Here is a 24,400-nt window from a genome sequence, read left to right as displayed (position 1 = left end):
CTAACTGGGTTTCCCTCGTCAGGCCCTTTAGGACTCACAGAACTAGGGGAAGGGATAAATTAGGAGTTTGGGATTAAAACATGCACACTACTATATATAAAATAGATAAACAAGGACCTACAGTATAGTGCAGGGAACTATATTCAATATCTTGTAATAATCTATAATGGAAAATAATCTGAAAAAGAGTATATATAGCATATATGTTTATATGCATAACATACATGGCACATACGTTATATATAACATGTATGTTATATATAACACATGTGTTTAATATATGACATGTTTTATATATAGCGTGTGTGTTTTATATATAACATGTATGTTTTCTATGAAACGTATATATAAACACGTTATATATATAACATATATGTGTTTTTATATATAACATATATGTATGTAACTGAATCACTTTGCTGTATATCTGAAACATTGTAAATCAACTATACTTGAATTAAAAAAAAAAAACCTGCAGGACTAAACGGGCCCTGGAGAGTGAATCACCTTTCACAGGCTCAGAGTTGTCTGTGCCCACCCCCCACACTTCAGCCCCAGTTTACGGAAAATATGGGACACTACGGGAGCAGCATAGACAGACAGGACGTTTCTGAAGTTTGTGGAAGGAAAAACAGAACCCAAGCCTTCTGCCCTACATAAGATAACACTACATTTTTAGCTCATAGTGAACAAAGACTCTTGCGGTTAGTGATGTCATCTGTATCCACCCACAATGCTTCTGGACTCAGCAACCAGAGTTGCTGGAGAATATCACACAATCCCTCAGAAAAAGGCACAGGTTCTTCCTAAAATGTCACTCCCTGCTTGAGTGCCACAATGCCTTTCCACAGCACTGTGAATAAAATCCTAACCCCATCAACAACAACGACAAAAACCAAACAACCCAATTTAAAAATGGGCATAGAACTTAAATAGACATTTCTCCAAAGAAGATTTACAAATGGCCAATAAGCACATGAAAAGAGGCTCAATATCACTAATCGTTAGGAGGATGCAAATAAAAAACATAGTGAGATACCACTTCACACCCATTACTATGGTTATTATTTAAAAACATTATGAGTGTTGGGGAGAATGTAGAGAAAATGGACCCTTTATACATTGCTGCTGGGAATGGCAGAAAACATTATGGCGGTTCCTCAAAGTTAAATATAGATTTACCATATTAGCTGGCAATTCTTCTTCTTGGTATGTACCCTAAAGAATTGAAAGCAGGGACTCAAACAAATATCTGTACACCAGGGTTCAAAGCAACATCATTCACAATAGCTGAAAGGTGGAAACAAACCAAAAGTCCATTGATGGAAAATGAATGGATAAACAAAATTTGCTGGGGAAAACTGGACAGCTACATGTAAAAGAATGAAATTAGAACACTACCTAACACCATACACAAAAATAAACTCCAAATGGCTTGAAGACTTAAATGTAAGACCAGACACTATAAAACTCTTAGAGGAAAACATAAGAAAAACACTCTTTGACATAAACCACAGCAAGATCTTTTTTGACCCACCTCCTAGAGAAATGGAAATGAAAACAAAAATAAAACAAATGGGACTTAATTAAACTTAAAAGCTTTTGCACAGCAAAGGAAACCATAAACAAGACAAAAAGACAACCCTCAGAATGGGAGAAAATATTTGCAAATGAAACAACAGACAAAGCATTAATCTCAAATATACAAAAAGCTCATGGAGCTCAGTATCAAAAAAACAAACAATCCAGTTCAAAAATGGGCAGAAGACCTAAATAGACATTTCACCAAGGAAGACATACAGATGGTCAAGAGGCACATGAAAAGATGCACAACATCACTAATTATTAGAGAAATGCACATCAAAACTACGATGAGGTATCACCTCATGCCAGTCAAAATGGCCATTATCAAAAATGTCAGAAACAATAAATGCTGGAAAGGATATGGTGAAAAGGGAACCCTCCTGCACTGCTGGTGGGAATGTAAGTTGATACAACCACTATGGAAAACAGTATGGAGGTTCCTTAAAAAACTAAAAATAGAACTACCATATGACCCAGCAATCCCACTACTGGGCATATACCCTGGGAAAACCATAATTCAGAAAGAGACATACACCACAATTGCAGCAATATTTACCATAGCCAGGACATGGAATCAACCTAAATGTCCATCGACAGATGAATAAAGAAGTGGCACATATATACAAAGGAATATTACTCAGCCATAAAAAGAAATGAAATTGAGTTATTTGTAGTGAGGTGGATGGACCTAGAGTCTGTCATACAGAGTGAAGAAAGAAAGAGAAAAACAAATACCATATGCTAACACATACATATGGAATCTAAAAAAAAAAAGGTACTGATGAACCTAGTTGCAGGGCAGGAATAAAGAGGTAGACATAGAAAATGGACTTGAGGACATGGGCAGGGGGAAGGGTAAGCTGGGGTGAAGTGAGAGAGTGGCATGGACTTATATACACTACCAAATGTAAAATAGATAGCTAGTGGGAAGCAGTTGCATAGCACAGGGAGATCAGCTTGGTCCTTTGTGATGACCTAGAGGGGTGGGATAGGGAGGATGGTAGGGAGGCTCAAGAGAGAGGGGATATGGGGACATGTGTATGCATATGGCTGTTTCGCTTTGTTGTGCAACAGAAACTAACACAGTATTGGGAAACAATTATACTCCAATAAAGATCTATTTTTTAAAAATATGCTATATGTGTGCCATGGAATATTATTTAGTCTTTAAAAAAAAGAATGAAATTCTGATATGTGCTACAACATGGATGATCCCTGAAGACATTAAGCTAAGTACAATAAGCCAGACACAAAAGGACAAATACTGTATGACTGCTCTTACACACAGTTCCTAAAGTAGTCAATTCATAGAGACAGAAAGTAAACTAGTGTTTGCCAAAGGCTGGGGGGAGGGGGAATTGGGTACAGAGTATCAGTTTGGGATGATGAAAAAGTTCTGGAAATGGCGATTGGTGATGGTTGCAGAACAATGTGAATGTACTGAATGCCACTGAACTATATACTTACAAATGGTTAAAATGGTAAATTTGACGTTATGTGTATTTGACCACAACAGAAATAATTAAAACCCCAAACCCCTCTCCTAATCAGACCCCTACCCATTTCTTCACCACTCTCTCAATTTGCTCCAGCCCCGCTCACCATGCTTCAGCCACCCTATTCTTATTTCAGTTCCTCAACTGTGCCAAGCTCTTTCTTGCCTCAGAGACTTGCGTGTATCTTTTCCTCTGTCAAGAATATTCTTCCCTCTTTTCTTTGCAGGGATAAATCCTTTGAATCTATGGCGGAAACTAGCTAGATGGTCACCAAGGAAGGTTTCCCCTTCCTCCTGGGAACACAGCTGTACCTTACTTCCCAGCCTCCCTTGCAGTCAGATATGTCAAGTGATGGTGAACAAAAATAACATGCATCACTCACAGGCTTGCTACCCTCTGCTGAAAAAAACATGATGCAGAAGAGCATGGTGACTATGAAATTTACATATACTAAGAAGCCACAGCATGGAAGGGGCCAGGCTCCCTGAATCACTGCCTGGAAAAGAGCCACCTGCTGATCAGGAATATTCATTTTGGATTTCATGTGAGTGAGAAAAAAACTTGTCTTTGAGCCATTATATATTTTGGGGTGTTCAATTATGCTTATAAAACACTAGTCTCACTCTAACACAAATCTCAGATCGGGCGGTTTCCCTGGTGGCGCAGTGGTTCACGGTCCGCCTGCTGATGCAGGGGACATGGGTTCGTGCCCCGGTCCGGGAAGATCCCACATGCCGCGGAGCGGCTGGGCCCGTGAGCCATGGCCGCTGAGCCTGCGCGTCCAGAGCCTGTGCTCCGCAACGGGAGAGGCCACAACAGTGAGAGGCCCATGTACCACCAAAAAAAAAAAAAAAAAAAAAAAAGCCTGAGTGGGAATCAGGACCAAAACCCCACCTGGCATCAAAGGAGAGGGAAGTGATTCTGGGAAAGGAAGCCTCGGGATGTACTTGACTCATAACCAAAAAAGGAGATAAGAGGAAAACTCCAGAAGTTGAATTAAAAGAAAACAAATGTATGGGGAAATTTCCCAAGGGCGAATTAAGGATGAACTTCCTCCCTGAAGTAGTAGGTCTAGGTTGGGTCAAGTCACAGCTGCGTCTCTAAGTATGTAGTTGATCTTTACTTTCCCAGCCCAGTGCAGAGCCCTTGCCCATCACCTTTCAGTCTACGCAGTATTGTGATCTGAAGGCCACTCACCTCGCTTTCCAGTGGCCCCTGTTGACACCCCGCTGTTAATCTGTAGGAGTCCCCAGGCTGAGGACAGACCAGTCGCCCATGGTGACTCCCACCACTAATCAACTGTGAATCCAGTCCATGTCTACCAGAACCTTCTCACCTGAAGACACCAGAGGAGGGGGCCTAAGAAGACACATATCAGGAAACCCCCGGCAAACAGTTTATCTCTTTTCTCCTCACAGCTACCATCCCCATTGTTCAGCTGGGGACATTACTAGGCCACTTCTCTTGTCCTAAATAAATAAATAAGCTTTGCAGAAATGAACAGATGGAGGAAAATTTCAAAGCAGCATGTGGGTGTTACAGGCTCAGATCCCATCAACAGATAACAGGATTTATAACAGCCGCTCCCACACACAGCTTTGGAAATTTTAAACTTGTGTGTCATAGAGCGGACTCCCCCTCCCTCAAATTATCTGCACTGAGTTCAGAGACACGAGGTCCTTTCATTTGGGTCAAAATCTCTTTCTCAAAGCTAAAGGGTCCACACTGCCACCCAAGGAGTATGTTAGGGCAGACTTAGAGAACGAACTTATGATTACAGGGGGGAAGGGCTGGGGGGGAAGGGATAGTTAGGGAGTTTGGGATTGACATGTACACACTGCTCTATTTAAAGGAGATAACCAACAAGGACCTACTGTAGAGCACAGGGAACTCGGCTCAATATTATGTAACGACCTCAATGGGAAAAGAATTTGAAAAACAATAGATACATGTATATGTATAACTGAATCCCTTTGCTGTACACCTGAAACTAATACAACATTGTTAATCAACTCTACGTCAATATAAAATAAAAAGTTTAAAAAAAAAGTGTGTTAGGGGCAGCAGGAGCGGGAAAGGGGACGACAGGAGGGCCGCGCTGGGTGTGATCATTTATATTGCTTCTCAGTTCTCTCTTTGTCTTTCAGGGGCCTTGTACAATTTCTGGAGAAGCAGTGTGTTGATGGTGGCAAACCTGAACCCTAACCTTGACTCAAGGAAAAGCAGATGATAAGTTTGGATGCTCTCAGTAACCCAAAGCACACGGCCACCTTGTTTCAACAAAACAAGAGAACCTAGATCCGGGTTAATGTCCAAATAGTCAGAGGCCCCACCTGGCACTCTAGCAAAGGTATTGGCACAGTTAAGAAACCACGTAGTGGGCAAAACAAAGGGATCATTCTGGGACAGCCAGGATAGGATTCTCAGAGCAACTCAGAAGTAGATGGAGGAGACCCCAAGAATCCTTGGCTGGGCTGGGAAGAGGGAGCCATTGACTAGAAGCCATTGTTAATGAGACAAATACTTACTTGATTTTCCCCTTTGGACGGATAGTGGAGTAGAAACCCGAATTACCCTAATCATTAGTACTAGGGTAGAAAAGAAGGCTCTTAATTACTTCATTGACTATCCTGAAACTCAGAATACTCAGGGCTACTCATAACGGCCATGACTCAACGTTGAAGGTAAACCTTTAGGGTTACTTCTAGCCCCTGACCTGGGCACAGGCCTCATAGTTTCATGCATGGCCCATTGAATCACTGCCTCCAGAAATGCAGAGACAAATGAAACAGTTTTATGGCCAACTCAGCCACTAGAGCACAGTAACAGGGACTCAGGGTACCAGGCACATCTTAAAACCCAGTAAAAATAGCGTCCATGCTACACACTGATATATAAATGCTTCCATCCTATTTCACCTTCAATTTCCTCAAAGAAACCTTGCCTGACTTCCCCGACCTTTAGGTCTCCCTGTTAAATGTTCCTGTAGCACCCAATGCTCCTCTACAGCATTTCACCTACCTATAATCATACATTTAATTAGTCGTCATTATATGTTTAATGTCTGTCTTTCCTGCTACACTGTGAGCTCTGTGATAGTTGAAAACATGCCTATTTTTCTCGCTGTTTTATCCCTAGAGCTGAAAAAGTATATGTTGTCTAACTCTGGACTAAGGGTCAAGAATAGTGCAGGCGTTATTTATTAAATAAAAGAACTGAATGAATAAATGAATAGAATCAATTAATCAACAGCATTTCGTGGCAGAGGAGAGGTTATGAGATTCTTTCAAATAGGGGAGCGCTTAGTGTAAAGAGGTATGATACACACCCCTGGTCATATATCATGAGGTCCCAAAAATGCAAGCAGAACTTGGTTGGACTGGATGGGGACAATGACCTTGAAAACGTCCAATGAGAAGCCTCCGTTGAAGGTGATGAGCCAAACAACTCAACTTCAATGGTTGTCAAATGCACATTTCTCCAGTTTAGTAGAGTTCAGAAGCTCAAAATAAGCAAACAATGGCTTGATATAATTGGTCTGCTGAACTGGGTACCCTGGGAGAATTAAGGTATCACTTCTAGCAATGATCACTTGTGGGTTTAAGGTGCCTAATGGGTATTATTCAAGAATTCAGAATGTGCAGTGCAGTGTGTAAATGGCCTTGAGTTCTAAGGACACACGAATCCTGGAAGGAACCTTCACTCACTTCACCCCAACACACGTACACACTATTTACCAGGATATTTTGATGCTAAAAGTCTGGAACATGGTTGCCCTGAACATGTTAGATGATTGTAGCGAGTGCCCTATATTCATTACATAACCTTGACTTTCTACTTGAATTTAGGTAAAAAAATCAGAGTCCTAGTTGGATGCAGATGGACAACTGACCCATCCACACACATTAATCTCATTGAGTTCAGTGAGGCTCTGGTGTCTGATTTAAGAGGGAGTATTTGAATTTTCTCAGTCCCCCACGTCTGCTCAATGGCAGACATAGAACCAGATATCAGTGTCTAGGGCTCTGTTGGCTGAGTGCATCCTAGAAGTATAGGACTCTCATGCAGGCTTAAGGACAGGGTTTGAAAGGCCTCACTTTAGCCCTTATAACTCTCCGGGGTTCTATTGTCCTATTTCTTCGAGGATAGACCCCAAGAGAGACTAGACTTCTCCCTATCTTGGGGAGGGGAGTGAGCTATGAAATAATGAGAATTTATGGTTTTGGACATAAACAAAATCTTGTTTTACTTGTAATGCTGACTCTAAAGGAAGAAATTCTGGATTCTGAGATATTTTTCTGAACAGAGAAACTTACCTAGTTTATATTATTATGGGCAGTAAAATCATAGACAGAACTTGAGTTATTAGGGAGTCAATTCAGTTTCCTGTAACATGGTTTGTAAGTTTAAGGGAATATACAGTTTTCTTTAATAACTACTTTTAAAAAAACATTGAAGTTAACACAGGCCAATGATTATAGGTTCCCATCTTGGGTGATAATTATCCAAAAATAATCTCTAAAGGAGAGGCCAGATCTCATCCAAAGGATTCTATGGCCTTCATTAATCAAAAGTTAGGAAGAATCACCTTTGTATCTACAGGAGTCAGAGCATGTAGAAATGTAAAAGATGAGGTTCCTTCCTTGGGCTGAGGGTCACTGGTCCATTGTATTTTATGAACCACCAAGTACAAGCCTGCCTAACTTAATCTTTCTTATCTTGCTGAGTTACAGAATTGTTCAGCCCTGCATTTGGAATTCTTGAACTAGTTTTATCAGCAAAGTTTATTCTATTTCAAGGTTTGACCCCATCAAAACCACCATAACCTTATTTCTTTCAGTTTTAACCAAGACTGCAAAAATGTAATTTTAGGTTTACCATATTTTATTCTCACAGGCTAGTTTTAATTTAATTTGGGGAAATAAAAGAGACATGATAATATTTACAACCCAAGGGCTATAGAACAGTCCATACCTGTTATTTTAAGTATAAATGTAACACTGTGTTTTCCACTAATCAGCCCTCGTAGCATGACCTTGTGGGAAAGCCCTTGTCCTACTTCCAATAGGACATCAGGAGAGCCAAGGAAGGGGACTAAGCTCCCAGCAGTGGTCTATGAAATGCTGTGTTGGGTGGGGGTCAGGGGGAGTAGAGAGAGGGAGAATCTATTAAAAAGTATCAGGCTGGGGCTTCCCTGGTGGCGCAGTGGTTGGGAGTCCGCCTGCCGATGCAGGGGACACGGGTTCGTGCCCCAGTCCGGGAAGATCCCACATGCCGCGGAGCAGCTGGGCCTGTGAGCCATGGCCGCTGAGCCTGCGTGTCCGGAGCCTGTGCTCCGCAACGGGAGAGGCCACAACAGTGCGAGGCAAGAAAGTATCAGGCTGTGTTTTACACCCAGAAAACACTTATATAAGACAAAGCCCCTGGACGCTAATTAACACTCTGCTGTATTTTAAGCTATAGGCTGCATTGCCTCCCGTCTCTTTCTAGCAGAGCAGAATTCTAACCACGCCTTCTTTCTCACTGTCACTGTCATCCAAGACATCCTGATATTCCATCATTCTCTTCCGCAATGGTGCCAAGCCTAGGAAAATACAGGAAGGTAGCCTCAGTCTCTCTACCCTCTCTTACCCGTGGCCCCTCTCCTGGTTCCTCACCGCACTCAGATTTCCACTGTCCTCCTTCTCCCTCCTGCACCCTTCCAACAAAATCTAATCTCAGCAGATGATCTGATAAACACAGGCACATTTAAGTAGACAGGTGTGAAAACAGATGAATTGGCCACCCCTCCCAGGAGAACCTGCTCTTCAATGAAAGGACAGGTTTACGTCAAAAGAATGATTCTCTGATGGTCTCAAATTTCAGGACTCATTGACTTGGTGGCCATGAATGGATATCCTGGTGACCTTGACATGACATTTCAGGAGACCCGCATACTCTTCTACCTTCTTGTTGACTTGTCCAGCACCCCTTTCCCCCAGCACCCCAACTCACAATTTTAGTATTTATCTCAGCTTCGAAATTCCCTTTAAGACGCAGAACACTCCAAGTTCTGGCATCATCTGAGAAGAACAGGGAATGAAGGTCAGCTTCAAAAGCGTCTTGGATTCTAATCACAGCACGATCTGTCCCACAACTGCTGGCATCAATGGCACAGGCTTGGGGAAACTGTGACTATAAAAAGAAAAGTGTCCAAGAGCTCGTGAAATCTGATCGTCATTTTAAAGGCCAGGCGCCAAAGGAATTAAGAAATCACCTGAGCACCTCAATCTCCTTCAATGGGACAGTGATAAAAATGGCTGCTCCTGACCACAGGCAGCATGGCTTAAATATGCCCCATCTGCTGGGCATTTCAGCCTAATCACAAGCAGTTCAGCAGCTGGCAGGCCACCACCAAGCTCAAGCAGCGACGTGCCAGGGCCCACAGCTGCACAGCTGATAAAGTCTCGCCAGAGGCTGGCCAGCTACCTCCCTTGCTCTGAACGTGCAGGCGGCAGGCTGAGTGGACCTGGCAGGGCTGGCCAGCCAGCTGTGTCTGATGTCACTGAGGTAGATGGACCTTACCTTTCTTTTTCCCCTACCCATTAAGTTTGGGCTTCAAAAGCAACGAAAGATGCAAATCCAAACAATGCAGAAACTAGGGAATTAAGCACCATTGCCTACACAACCCAAATACTGGACTTTCCTGCAGGATAGTCCAGAAGGAACTTGGATTTGAAACATCCTACAGGGACCCTATTAAACTTCTGGTTCATTTTTATAAAACCACATAACTGACTGGGAATTTGGGGTTGGTAAATACAAACTATTACATTTAGAATTGATAAACAACAAGGTCCTACTGTGGAGCACAGGAAACTATGTCTAGTCTCCTGGGATAAACCATAATAGAAAAGAATATTTAAAAAAGAATGTATAACAACAACAACAAAAAACACATAACTGAAACTTCCTTTCTCTAGATAAGGTACGTAAATAGAGGTTGCTCTGTTTGCAGCACCTGGCAGCAGGCAAAAAACAGGCAAAAAAAAAAATCAGTAACGAAACACACTGCGTCAATTTCCTATTAAAATTTTAAGCAGACCATCTTTGTGGATGTATTCTGGCCACAACTGCACTTGAGCAGCCACTGTGTTCTGAGCCACGTAGGAAACAGAAGCGGCCCCTCACCCCGGATGTCACTTATTTTGCGATGATTCAAGGGGGCTTTCTGAGTAAAGCATTAATTATGCATTGAGCCCCTAGCACGTGCAGGCACGTTATCGGAGCAGCACGTTCTCGTGGGCTACCTCACCTGATCTCAGGAGGCTGGTGACGAAGGCAGGAGAGACCAGGGTACATCTCACAACCACTGAGTAAACAACAAAATCACAGAGTCAATAACTTATGAAACTAGGTCTGTACTCAGGTTTTCTTACTCTTTCTTGAAGATGACTGCCATGCCAAGTTGGCTCCCGCAAGAATTCTTCAATCTAGCCAGGAGGAAAAGAAATACAAAAAAATAACTAATGCAAAGGATTCTATAAAATAGGCCCCATGAACAGAGCAGTTAACAAAAGCCAAAAGAAATCAGAAGAAAAAAAAAAAGCTGATGGAAACCTGAAATAGTGAGGGAAGAATTCACAAAGGAAACAGGACAGGAGTTGGGGCTGAAATGTGTAGGACAAGTACAGCTGGAGAGAAGAAGTAGGGGATTTGGTCCACGAGAGTGTAATTAGGGCTTCCCTGGTGTCGCAGTGGTTGGGAGTCCGCCTGCCGATGCAGGGGATGCGGGCTCGTGCCCCGGTCCGGGAAGATCCCACATGCCGCGGAGCGGCTGGGCCCGTGAGCCATGGCCACTGAGCCTGTGCGTCCGGAGCCTGTGCTCCGCAACGGGAGAGGCCACAGCAGTGAGAGGCCCGTGTACCGCAAAAAAAAAAAGAAAGAAAAGAGTGTAATTAGAGTGGTTTCTAGGTTCCTTTCTCTGTGACACTTCCTTTCTCTCTGTAAGGTATGTAATGAGAAGCTGCTCTGTTTATAGTTCCTGGCACCAGGCAAACAAGTGAAAGAAAATCAGTAATGAAGCACACTGAAACAGGGGAAAGGTATAATATCTATAGAAACATTCTAACCCGTTGAAAGTCTCATTATTCTTCTCTGGAAACTCCATCATTCTATGACTTATGAGACACAATCAGAGGAGAGAGGGGATTGGAAGTGTGAACACCACCTACACCTTTCCCAGTGAAGTCTAGCACAGGTGATGAGGCTGCGAACTCAGGTGGAAGTGGTGGAAAAGAAGGGGTGGCTGGCAGGTGTACTGAGAAGCAACAGTCATCAGGTTTGGGAATGGATGGTCCACGTGAGTCAGGATGACAGATATTAACGGAGCCGCTGCTCTGCCACTGATCATCTGTGTGACTCTGGATAAGTCAGTTCTGTTCCAGGAAAAGGTTTTCCCAGCCATCAGTTATCCTTGGGGATTCACACAGTTTCCTTATCCTGCTAAATTTCCATTTAGCCACATCTCTTCACCCCTAACACCTTCACCCAGCTTATGTGCTTCCCTTTCACCAAAGTGAAGCTGATGGAGAATTCATGAAATGTGAAGTTATCTCGTTTCCAATGAGAAAATGTAAGTCCTTGTTCATCACTATTTAACACCCCATATTCAGGCACTATTTGCCGCACTTCACCGTCTAATCAATCGCTGCCTTTGTCTCCCCATCAATCAGAGCCTCCTGGTCTTCCTCCCCCCAACTCCGTGGCTGATGACCTGAGCTCCGCTCCTCTCTCCGACTTGAGTCTTTTACACCCAGTCCCTCTTGCCCATTTACCCGCCAAACCCGCATCCTTGCCTCACTGTTCTCAGCCCCTTCTCGGCTCCTGAACTCAAGGAAGGTTGAACAGCGTGTCTGCAGAGTCACGGTCTACAGCTGGAAAGGGTGCTCAGCTTTGGCCATGGGTCTTTTACTCTTGGCCAGCTTCCTTTCCCCTCAGTGTCAATTCCAGATGACAGCCCTGTCCACTAATAAACATCTACTCCCATCCTCCTCTTGACACTTTCCGTCTGGCCCCCGTCAGGCATCCTCTCCCAGTTCTGTCCTCCAGCTCTCTTTCTCTCATCCTCGGGTTGCTCTGTCCACACTGCCCTCAGAAGTACGTGTTTTGTCCTCCACTTTCTACCTGTGTCTTTGAATGGCCTCATCTCCTCCCTTGTTTTAAATACCACGTAGATGCTGCACTGGGTTGAACTGTGTGCCCCCAAATTCACATCCTTTCTGGAACCGCAGAATGTGAGCTTATTTGAACACAGCATCTTTGCAGATTTAATTAGTAAAGATGAGGTCATAGCGAGTAGGGTGGCCCCTAAATCCAATAGGACTGGTGTCCTTATAAAAGAAGACGAAGCACAGAGACAGGCAGAAGGGAGAAGTCCATGTAAAGATGGAGGCAGAGGTTGGAGGGATGAGTCTACAAGCCGAGGGATGCCAAGAATTGCCAGCAACCACCAGAAGCTAGCACAGAAGCAGGGACCAGATTCTCCCTAGAACTTCCGGTAGGAACCAACCCAGCTGATTCCTTGATTTGGGGCTTCTGCCTCCAGAACTGTGAGAGAATAAATTTCAGTGGTTTTCAGTCCCTGTGGTTTGTGACTTCTTGGTGGTTTGTGGTTCTTTGTTGAGCAGCTCTGGGAAATTAATACGGATGCTGATAACTCTCAAATCCCTATCACCAGCTTAGCCCTCTCCCCAGGCCCCACACTGGTGTCTCCACCCGGTTCCTCTACATGGATGTCCCACATGTGCACACCCACAGCAGAAATCAGGCTCTCCTCTTCAAAATCTGCTTCCCTACGCCCTTCACTCATTTGGTACCATCGCTGTTCTCCCAGTCATCCAATCTGGAGTTCTGGAGGGCAATTTTTCTCTCTCCTGTACTCTCACAGTATTCAGTAACTAAATTCAGGTTTTTATCATGTCTTGACTGAGTTTCTGCAAAATCTTCCTTAAATGGTCTCCTGTCCCCATTCCTGCCCTCTCCCTCAAATCTCTTCTACATGGCCGAGAGCATCCTCCACAGAGCCAATCTGACTCTACAATGCTTATCATTCTGAAGACCTCTCAAGGATACCCTGCAGGACAAGAGCTGTGCTCTACACTTAGCACAGCAAGGCTCTCCATCATCTGCCTACAGCTATAGACTCATCAAGCACTCCCGCCTCCCTCTCTGTGACGTAAGAAGCCTGTATTAGCTTCAGGTCTTTACATTGGTTGACACGCCCCAGTGCCTTTGCTCATGCAGTCAGTTCCCTGTGCCCGCTAAGCCTTTGCCCTCTTCCTACCCTCTCCACCATGGACATATTTTGTGTCAGATTTGAGTGACTGTCACCTCCCTCAGGAAACCTGAATTGACACACCACTCAGCCCCTCTCTTTCCTGTACCACACCCCACATGGGGCTGCAGGCTTCCTCTCTGCATTCAAGAATAGCTCAAGCTTTGGACTCACTGTATTGTTTTACAATTTAAAAAATTTTCCCTGTCTGTTCCTCCCCACACTATTGGTTCCATAAGGATAGAAACAGTGTCTTTTTCTTCGTTCTTTCTCTGGTATGTAGCACACAGTAGTGCCAGGGACAGAGGAGGTGCTCAATTCATATTTATTGAATGAATGAATGAATAATTGAATGAATGAATGAGGGCCCACCTTATTTACAGTCAAAATTCATGTTTCATTTTGATCAGCTGAATGATGTCTTTCCAGTCAGATTTCTCTCTTTCTACCATTTCCACCTCTCTAAGTACCAGAGACCATGGTGGGTTAGTACAACATTCAACCAAAGCCAAGTCTATGGGTTTAATTCCTTCTAGGTTTGTTCCATTTCCAATACCCAGGTCTCACCCCAACAATAGCTAGATGAGGTGAGTTGAGTGGTGGCCCCCCAAAATGTATGGCCATGTTCTGGAACTGCGAATGTAAACATGGCCCTATTTGCAGATAAGGTTAAGGATCTCACAATGAGATCAGGGATGAAATGAGATCCTGGGTTACCCAGGTAGGTCCTAAATCCAACGATGCATGTCCTTATAAGATGACAGACACATGGAGAAGAGAGGGCGGCCATGTGAAGACAGAGGCAGAGACTGGAGTGATGTGGGCATGAACCAAGGATTTCTGGGAACCTCCTGAAGCTGGAAATGGCGAGGAAGGGTCCTCCCCTAGAGCCATCAGGGGGAGCACGGCCCAGCCGACCCCTTGACTTTGGACTTCCAGCCTCCAGAGCTGTGAGAGTATAATGTCTATGGTTTTAACCCACCAACCTTTCAGTAGCTCCTAACAGCAGCCCCAGGAGACTGATGCACAGGGCATCTCAGGTCCTTCCACAAGGGGACACGAGAGGACCAGGCAACAGAGGACACACTCGGGGGCCTGAGCATCCCCACTGCTAGAGAAACAGTTCAGAGAAAATGTCGAGTCAATAATAAAAGTAATTGTAAATCAACTATACTCCAATATATATGTCTCTATGAGGCAGCTAGAGATTTTATGCCCATTTTACAGACAAGCAAATGGAATTCCAAGTGGTTCACGCACTTGCCCAGGCTCTCACACAAAGGAGCAGCGGGGCACACTTGGCCACGTCTTCGTATAGAGAGTAGTAAAATGCAGAGAAGAGAACATTTGCTTTGAGTTGGAGGGACCGGTTCTCAACTCAGATGTCCCTGGGAGGTTTCCCAGCCCCTCTGAGCTAGATGGAAGTTCTGGCCGGTCTCCCCAACTCTGACATTCTGGGGTCTCCCGAATCTGTTCTTGTTCTGAAATGTTATGATTGGCAAACCAGGTTTTTCCTATTAACAGTGATTTGCTCTTACACTTGCACTGTGCCTTCCTGCCAGAATGTGGACACCTGGTCTGCTCTGTCACTCAGGCAGGGAGAATAACCAGAAAGGCAGGAGAATGAGCACATTCCCCAAGCCATACAGAGGGGAGGGGAACGAGGCACCTCATATTGTAAAATGTCCTTCTCCTCCTGCAGCCAGGCCTCACTGACGGAGCAGGCCCCAGGGCTGCCAGGAAGCCAAGCTGCCTCTCATTCTTATATTTAAATTTAATTTAACCATAGCATTACCCTGCGTGTCAACAGTTCAGGACAAATTGATGGATTCTAGTTTAACTATTTAGCTGTGCCAGTGGTAATATGTTCAATCATGCATTAAATTAAAAATGACACTTGGAAATACATATGTCCTGAACCTCAGTTCTGTGCACCAAATAGGAAAAGATTTAAAATGCTGTCTGGTGGAAGATTAGCACCGAAGAAGCATGAATCTTATTACCGTAGGCTGCGTGGCACACATTTGCAAAGCTCCGTTTAAAAGGCTTTCTGATAGTAGTAGCTTGGTTATCTGGCTGGCTAAAGGGGCCATTTCCTTTCCACCGGAGGAAACCCAACTGCTGCCAAAGCTAAGAGGTCGGCATTGCCCCCACCTCCTCAGACCCACCTTGATGCCCAGGCACTCACAGCTCACGTGTCGCCTGCTCTGGCTATCCTATCCTCCCAGTACTGCAGTCCTACCCTTCACAGAGACGTTACCGAACTCATCCACAAACATAAACAACTAGGAAATAATAGCAGTTACCATTTATTAAGCCCCTACTATGTGCTACCCACTTTGCACTTCTTATAATAGGCCGTTCAACAGCCCTATGAACTCATGATTATCCCATTCTGGCATATACAGAAGTTGATGTTCAGAGAGGTTAGTACACTTTTCAAGGTCACACAGTGGTTCATGGCAAAGCCAGAATTCCAAGCCAGTTCTGTCTAATTCCAATGCCCATGCACTTAACTATGGGCAGCACTGCTACTTAAACCATCCCTCCGGAAATGCCCAGTTAAGCCAGCTTCTATTCACCTTCATTCCCAGCTGTGCACCCAAATGAACCTAGGGCATGGTCTAGGTAAGAACTGCAGAGAAAAGAGCATTTGCTTGGGATTCCCCCCACTCATTGTGCTGTGCCTTTTCCTGCCAGGGGCAGGCAAGTCCTATACCACTAGAACTATGGACCCTTTATGGGCAAGGATCAGAGTTATTTATCTCATTTACCCCAATGCTTAGCTATGTGCCCAGTCTAGAGCAGGCACACAGGGCCACTGTGGGGCCACGCTGAACTGAGTGCTGGGTCAAAGAGAGAAGTAGGGGCACCACCAAGGAAAACAGCAGAGCGAGAACAGAGGATCCGCCCATCAGAGGAACACAATCACCAGAAAGGCAATGGTGAGAGAGAAAAAGCACATCATTTTCCCTTTCAGACTAATAGAAAGGCATTTCCCCTAAGGGGCAATGGTGCTGTTACCATAAAGACGGCAGCCTTCAAATTCTTTCCTCTTCCCAAAATTTAAGTTCAAATCATTTTGACTCTGAATCACAAGAGAAAAACCTAACAGCAGATTTTCTCAGTGTAAGTACAAACTTGAGTAAACAAGTAAGCAAAAGAGAGTGCAGTGAAATAAGATAAAGACAAATGATCCTTGAACTACTCAACTCTCTCTCCCCATGGACCCACACTACTGTCGCAATGGCAAGATACAAATAAACCTTCTTGTTTCATAAAAATTTCAACCACGTAACCCAATTAAGTCCACTGAAACAATTTCATCTTCTAGGAAATGGACACAGATCAAGTCTCAGATATTTTCGTATTCACACGACTCTGCTTCTGTGCATTTGTCTCCTATTTTCTATGCTTGACCATACTCCCATCTCCTAATGATAGGCTGGCAATTTCTATTGCAAACAGAAGCCATACAGCCGCCCAGTTTTGCATTTATTTAGCACAGATCCTACTGAGAAATGTCCATTAGCAGGAGCTTTACTATGACCTAACCTTGAGAGTTCTGGGTTGAGTTGGCATCGGCTGTGAGCGGGCAGCCACAGAACGGGGCTGACATTAACCTGATTTCAGCAGTTGGCTTCCGAGTGTGTTTGCATCTGCTGTCTTAATGGACTGTGAGGGCTGCCAGGTTGTCTTCCAGAACCTGCCGTCAAGGTCGAAGCACGCAGGCAGGCAGCCCAATGCGAGCCTGGATGCTCAGCAGCCACCCTTGGTCAGTGGTCCCAGGCTGTCAGGCAGGTTTATCTGGAAGCCTTCGGCTTCTTTATTTTCCCTTTAATCTAAATAAAAGGAATGACTAAACACGTGCTGAGTTTGTTCACTCTGAACAAAACTAAACATTTTTTTTAATTGAAGCATAGTTGATTTACAATGTTGTGTTAATTTCTACTGTACAGCAGTGACTCAGTTATACACATATATTCTTTGTTAATATTCTTTTCTATTATGGTTTTTCACAAGATACTGAATATAGTTCTCTGTGCTATACATTAGGACCTTGTTGCTTATCCATTACAAATGTAATAGTTTGCATCTACCAAACCCAAACTCCCAGTCCATCCATCCCTCTCCCTCCCCCCTCCCCCTTGGCAACCACAAGTCTGTTCTCTATTTCTGTAGTTCTGTTTCTGTTTCATAGATAAGTTCATCGGTGCCATATTTTAGATTCCACATATAAGTGATATTATATGATATTTGTCTTTTTCTGACTTACTTCACTTAGTATGATAATCTCTAGTTGCATCCATGTTGCTGCAAATGGCATGATTTGTTCTTTTTTATGGTTGAGGAGTATGGCATTGTCTATATGTATCACATCTTCTTTATCCATTCATCTATTGATGGACATTTAGGTTGTTTCCATGTCTTGGCTATTGTGAACAGTGCTGCTATGAACATAGGGGTGCGTGTATCTTTTTGAATTATAGTTTTGTCCAGGTATATTCCCAGGAGTGGGGCTGCTGGATCATACGGTAATTCTATTTTTAGCAAAACGAAACATTTTCATCAGCCTCGTTTCCTGGGGATCATTTTATCATCTTATCCTTCGTGGGAAGGCAGGCTTTTCTACATATGGAATTCCCCACTACAGAGCTCAGGCAAAGCACACTCTCCATAAACAGGGGTTCTGTCCAATCAAACTGAAATTGTACAGCCTTGGCCTCTTAAAGAAAAGTTGTAGTTACTGTTAACTTTAAAAAACAATAGCCATTATTTGTTGGATATTAACTGTATTCTAGTCTTTATGGTAAACACTGTAAGTAGCCCTATTATTGTCCCCATAGTACAGATGAGAAAACTGAGGCAAGTAGAAGCCATGGAACTTGGCCAGGGTTACATAGCTAGGAATGGAGGAACAGGGCTGGAATTCATACCCAAGTCATTTGATTCCATGGTCCATTCTTGCTGGTTCCCGTAAGGGGAACAAGTTCTGTCAGGAACCAAATAAAGTGATGGAGGGTCTGGAGAGCTCGGTGCTACTCTGAGTCTCATTTTCTGCCCCACTGACTTCCATCTTTTTTCAACATTAGAATCCCTTTGTGCTTTTCAAAACAATGCCATGGTAAGCACTATACTCTTAATACACATTGAATGAAGCAAAAGCTCCTACAAATTTAATAATGTTTATAAACAAGTTTGTATCTTACTCCTTACAGGAAAATCGGTGAACATTACATATGTGTGTAAGTCATTATTATCGAGTGAACATACAGTGCTTAGGGCACATTGGGACCCTTGGAGCCCTTGAACTAATTGAGAAAGCCATAGCCAGCACTGATTTCAGCTCTTTGTCTCATGGATGCCCAAATATAGATGGTGTAAGGATGGGGAAGCATCCTGGCTTAAAAAGAACAAGAAACAATGACAACAAATGAAACACATGTAAAGGTTTAAATAAAGGAGTAAGTTAAGGGGACACTGAGTTTACTGTCAATGTTCTCTTCTTGGAATAAGGCACAAAGTCAGCCTGCAAAAGGATTAACAATTCTGGGCTCAGAGAGAACACTTCCCATTGAGAGAGTTTCCAAAGCGTTTAAAAGAAGAAGAAGAAGAACCCTAGGACTGAAATGAACAGTTTCCCTCACCAGTTCAAAAGGCCCAGGAATGCCTGTTGTTATGAGCGTTAGATAAGACAACATACATTGGAGCCAGAGGGCTTCTGTCCTCCAACGTGGATCTAGTTAGGGTGGAGCTGGTCTCCTGTCCCTTGGATCTAACAGTCCTTATGTGACCCTGACCCTCACTGCACCATGGTGGATCGGGGTCCCAGTCAAAGAAGAATGGCCCAGATGGGAATTAACATCCTCATTTCTCTCTCAGACGTTTAAGGAAGGTCAGAAAAACCCCTGCAGCTCTTGCTAGGCTCTTCTCTCCTTTAGACTTCTCTGCCTCCTCCACCCCCAGGGCTCGCTCACTCTTTTGCCCTCTAACCTCATCCCCCAAACCACCCATTCTGGTCCTATCTTTGCCCCCCACATCTGTTGATCCTCCATCCACATCGCCTAACTCCTTCCACCTCCCGGAAATTGTCTTTTACAAGAATCTGTGCATGTGGCTTTTGTCCTTTTTTACTTCAGAAGAAGCGGGGTTGGAGGAGAGGCTGAGGCAAAGGGGACCGACAGGAGCTGTGAACTCTTTCACATTAACGACTTTTATAGTGTCTCGTAGAATTAAAACACAAGATTCTTTATTTTCTCAATATATATACAGCTTTAAAATTTCCCAGGAGTTTAAATACAACGTTTTAAATGCTCCATAAATTGTGATATTAGCCTTTGGATGGCATGGGAAACACTGTAATATTTTTCCTGGCCGTCAAAGTCATAATTAGCACCACTGCCAACAGAGTACATTTTATACCCCTCTCTGGATTTTTTCTTCATTCTAACTCTTGTTTATATTTGGGCAGTCATTTGACCATGAACTCCTTTTTCTTCTTAACTTAACCGAAAACATATTTTCCACTCTTGACACAGTCATGCTGAATTCTAAAGTGTCAGCCTATTTCTGCAGATTATTATAAAATGAGAATATTATTAAATACATTTACACCTCAAGGAACAAGCTTGAAGACTACAAGTATCATACGAAGTTTAGATTTGTTCATTATAAAGGTTAATTGACCAGGGAAATGATGACAACAGTCAGTCCTAGGTGTGTTTCAATAGCCTCAAAAAAGAAGAAATTACATTTCAATAAAAATCAATACCGTACCACTATTTTTTTTTGGCTGCGCCATGAGGCTTTTAAGATCTCAGTTCCCAGACCAGGGGCTGAACCTGGGCCCCCGGCAGTGAAAGCTCCGAGTCCTAACCACTGGACCACCAGGGCATTCCCACACCCTACCACGATTTTTAAATTACAAAATTAGATGGAAGAAATGTCTGGACACGGATTCTCTTGAGCCCAGACCCTTTCATTGGGCTTCTGGATCCCTTTTATTTCTGCATGTCCTGGACTCCTACCCTCACACCATCCCTATGAATGCCTCTCACCTGCTTGCCTTTCACCCTGTCTATGGCCACCTGACCTCCAGTGGGTGATGGTCTCTATTTTATCTGCCCCTTTAGTCTTGTCCTCTCAAATGACCCCTCTGTCACTCATTTGTTATTATGAGAATTAAGCTGAATTGAACACTAAATGCCAAAATACAAACACAGGCTACATTTTCAACTAAAACTCTGCTTAAAATACCAAAGACTTAAGTGGAGATGCTCCCATGCAGAAAATCCATTCCTCTGAGGACAGCGATGGGAAGCAAGAAAGTTACTGCTTTGAGTTGAAATGAAGACAAAGAGAGATGGAGTCAAGTTGAAGAATACGTCCGCCACTGCCAGAATTCCCGGTGTCGGCCAAGAGGATGAAGAACAAACGATGAAGGATATTAAGTCTCGGGCCCTGGTTCTGTTCTAGCTTTGTCCTAGGTTTGTTGTGTCATGTTATAGGCAGCAGTTTATCTCTGGCTGAAAGAGATCATCTTTAAGTACCAATACCTTTATTATTCTCATTTTCTTTCCTACCATTTGGCCAAAAATAGTACCATCCTCCCACCTTCCATTGAGCCACCCTCAGCAGGGAGATCATTGGAAGTAACTAGAAATCTGGACAGCTCCTTACTAGCAAGAGTAATTAGCCAAAGCGGAATCACACGGCTCACACGGCTGCTAGCCTGTGTCAGAAAAACACAGATGTCCTTGGAAATAAAACCATAAAAAACAACAACCAATGATTTTTTTCTGAGTCATGGGATTATGGACAATTAAAAAAATATTCTTGTTTGTTTCAATTTTTAAATTTTACTGGACTAGTAAGAAAATTGTAGATAATTTTATGATAGCTTATATGTTATCTAAATGTGGGGGAAGACAGATGTTTGTGATTTTTTTCAGCGATGTTCTATTCTAAACCATATGTTATTTGATGTGAATTAATAACTTCATCGTTAAATCTATTGGCAGGTGAACTGCTACTGGCTTCTGAGTCTCCCTCAGACATCCTGTAGGTGCTTTACCGGGGAATTCCGAGACACAATCAGTTTTTATCAAGAGCGTATGGAGTGATGTTCCCTTTGCTACAATTAAAGGCCTGTGTTCTCCAAGCCCCACTGACAGCAATGATTCCCTCTGTTCAGTAATGGGTTTTTTGCTTCCTTGCCCTTGATCTTGCCATGGAGAGAAGGTGAGAAAAGACTGTGAGAACATTCCTGCTCTCCCCAGCAGATACGGCCAGCAAAGAACTCTTCTTTTTTTTTTTTTTTTAATAATTTATTTATTTTTGGTTGCAATAGGTCTTCATTGCTGCACGTGGGCTTTCTCTAGTTGCAGTGAGCAGAGGCTACTCTTCGTTGCGGTGCATGGGCTTCTCCACGTGGTGGCTTCTCCTGTTGTGGAGCACGGGCTCTAGGTGCACAGGCTTCAGTAGTTGTGGCAGGTGGGCTCAGTAGTTGTGGCTTGCGGGCTTAGTTGCTCCATGGCATGTGGGATCTTCCGAGACCAGGGCTCGAACCTGTGTCCTGGGTTCTTAACCACTGCGCCACCAGGGAAGTCTGAGAACTCTTCTTTAAAACTTCTAAAGCTCTGCAGGAACATAAGGTGTACGGTAGTGGTTTCGGTTTTCCTGTCTGAGTCCTGGCAACTTCAGAAGTACCCTGTGGAGTACCCTTGGGGAATGCCCAGCTCACTAAATGTGACAGCCCCATGTCACTCTAGTGGCAGAACCAACACAAATGCCCAGTTACAGCTGTGATGTGTATTACTCCACATTCCAAAATCCAAAGCTACCGCTCCAAACTAATCCCAGAATAGTCTGGAGTCTAGCAAAATAAATGGTTCAGTTAAGTGTCCGTGGGAAGTTACTTTCTATGCGACTGTCAGCTTACCTTGTGTGGGCTTCCTTTGACTTAATTATTTGATCTATGAATGGTCAATGTTATTGACCATCCAGCTGCCCATAAGCCCTTCCACTTAACAAAACGGTGACCTATTAGCCCACTAGTTCAATAAACAGGCATTGAAGGGGAACAGTATCGGTGGAGGCAACCGATACAGGCAGCCAGACACTGCTGGCTCCGTGAGCAATCTCCCAAAGAGGGCAAGGATTTCACTTTGAATCTATAGATGCTTTGTTTGATTTTGCATAAAGAAATTATTGCGTGACTGAACTCTTCGTTCCTCTAAAGAGCAGTGAATATTTGAATGCTTTAAGAACACTGCTGTACATGTTACCAAGTAGATAAACACATATGTCAAAAGGGCATATACATCTTATGGACTATTCAACATCCCGGCCTTTGGCCAAATATTATAGAAGAATTATTTCACTCATGTGGTGCTGGATTTGCTGCTGCTATACATTAAAGCACGGTAAGTTCAGAACACATGGGAAAGAAAGCCGTTTGTGGTGCCATAACATTCCGTCCACATTAAGGAAGCTACAGGTTCCTTAAAATGATAATCCCAGCCCGAGAACAAGGTCTGAAGGTCTGCGTATCTCTACTCCCTTTGAATATTTACTGGATCTCACATCCTACGAAAGGATTTAACTCTGGGCCGTCCTCATAATGAAACGCTCCCTTACTCTGGTCTGTTCCTGCATCCCCCACCCTTTCCACTGTAATCCAACTGTAACCCAGGAGTTCCCATTTTAAATGCATACAACAAAGATCAGAGTCTAATAGCTTGTCTCTTGCTGTCTGCTAACAGATTGTGAGTTCAGTCTTGCAATAGAAGAGCACATTAAAAATTCTCAGTCTCTGACGTTCCTCGCTGGAAGTGACGCTCCACACTGGCTTACAAACCCCGCGACAGCATGCAAACAAAAACCCGGTTCTGCCTCACTCAGCCTGTGGTCCTGCAAAAAGCCTGGGCAGACAGCACAGTGAGAGCATTCCGTGGCTCTGTACTCACCACCCAGGTAGGTGAGTCCCTGCTCTGTTCTTTCCTTTCCTCAGACCTCTCACGCAAGCCCCTGAGTCTGTGTGGGTACCTAGGTGGGCTGGACAGAGGCTGGGGTAGGGCCAGCCCTTGGTGAACAGATCCTAGATGGCCAAGGCCAGGAGAGCTCCAATCATTCGGCCCCGTGCTAGGGCAGAATTAACATGAAATGTGACAGCCACCTGATAAAACGTGGTAACCTGGAAGCCAGGGAGACACACAGGAGAACTAAGAACTGAGTTTTTTTTTTCATTTTGTTGAATATTTACAAAGCAATTTTATTATTTATAAGACATTGTTTGCGAATTGATCCAATATACTTGGGTCAATAATCTTCACTGTTTTGCCTGAATTATCATTTAAACACATAAATAATTTGCGCCTCAATTTGGTTTTTATGGTATGGTGTAGTTGTTGTTTAGGAAAAAAACCAAGGAGGAAAAAAAGTACAATGTGTGCTCCCTATAATATAAAACTTATGTAACAGGAAGAGGAGGAAAAGGGCATCATACATGCATGTGGGCGGTGACAGCATTTATGTAATTTCTGTGTTGTCATAAGAAATAAAGTTTCTTAAAATTGCTTAGAAAGTGGCATTTTTACATTTAGCTATGCAGCACTTCAATTTACTAAAACTTAAATGGAATATTGCTCATTCTACTGTTGAGTGGAAAAGATAAAAGAAAACAAAGCAAACCCATATCAGGAATTGATTTTATAACTTCTTTCAATAACTTCTTTTATACCATCCAGAAGTATATGTAGGTCATACACATTCTACATATACAGAACTGTCAACGCTATAAGATGGTCTTCAAATTTTAAATAAGGGCTGCAACAGACCCCTTTGGCTTCCCAGGAGGTCCATTCATTTTATGACACCTTGCCAGATATTTTAATTAATCATGGACTTTATAAGTAATGAAGGCTGTGATTACATGTGTACTTCAGTTATGATTCATTGAGCTCTACACACAGATCTAGAAAGAAATAATCCTGCAAATGTTGAG

The sequence above is a fragment of the Hyperoodon ampullatus genome, assembly GCF_949752795.1.
Source record: "Hyperoodon ampullatus genome assembly, chromosome: 3".
NCBI classification, from domain to species: Eukaryota; Metazoa; Chordata; class Mammalia; order Artiodactyla; family Ziphiidae; genus Hyperoodon; species Hyperoodon ampullatus.
This window is presented reverse-complemented; position numbering follows the sequence as displayed.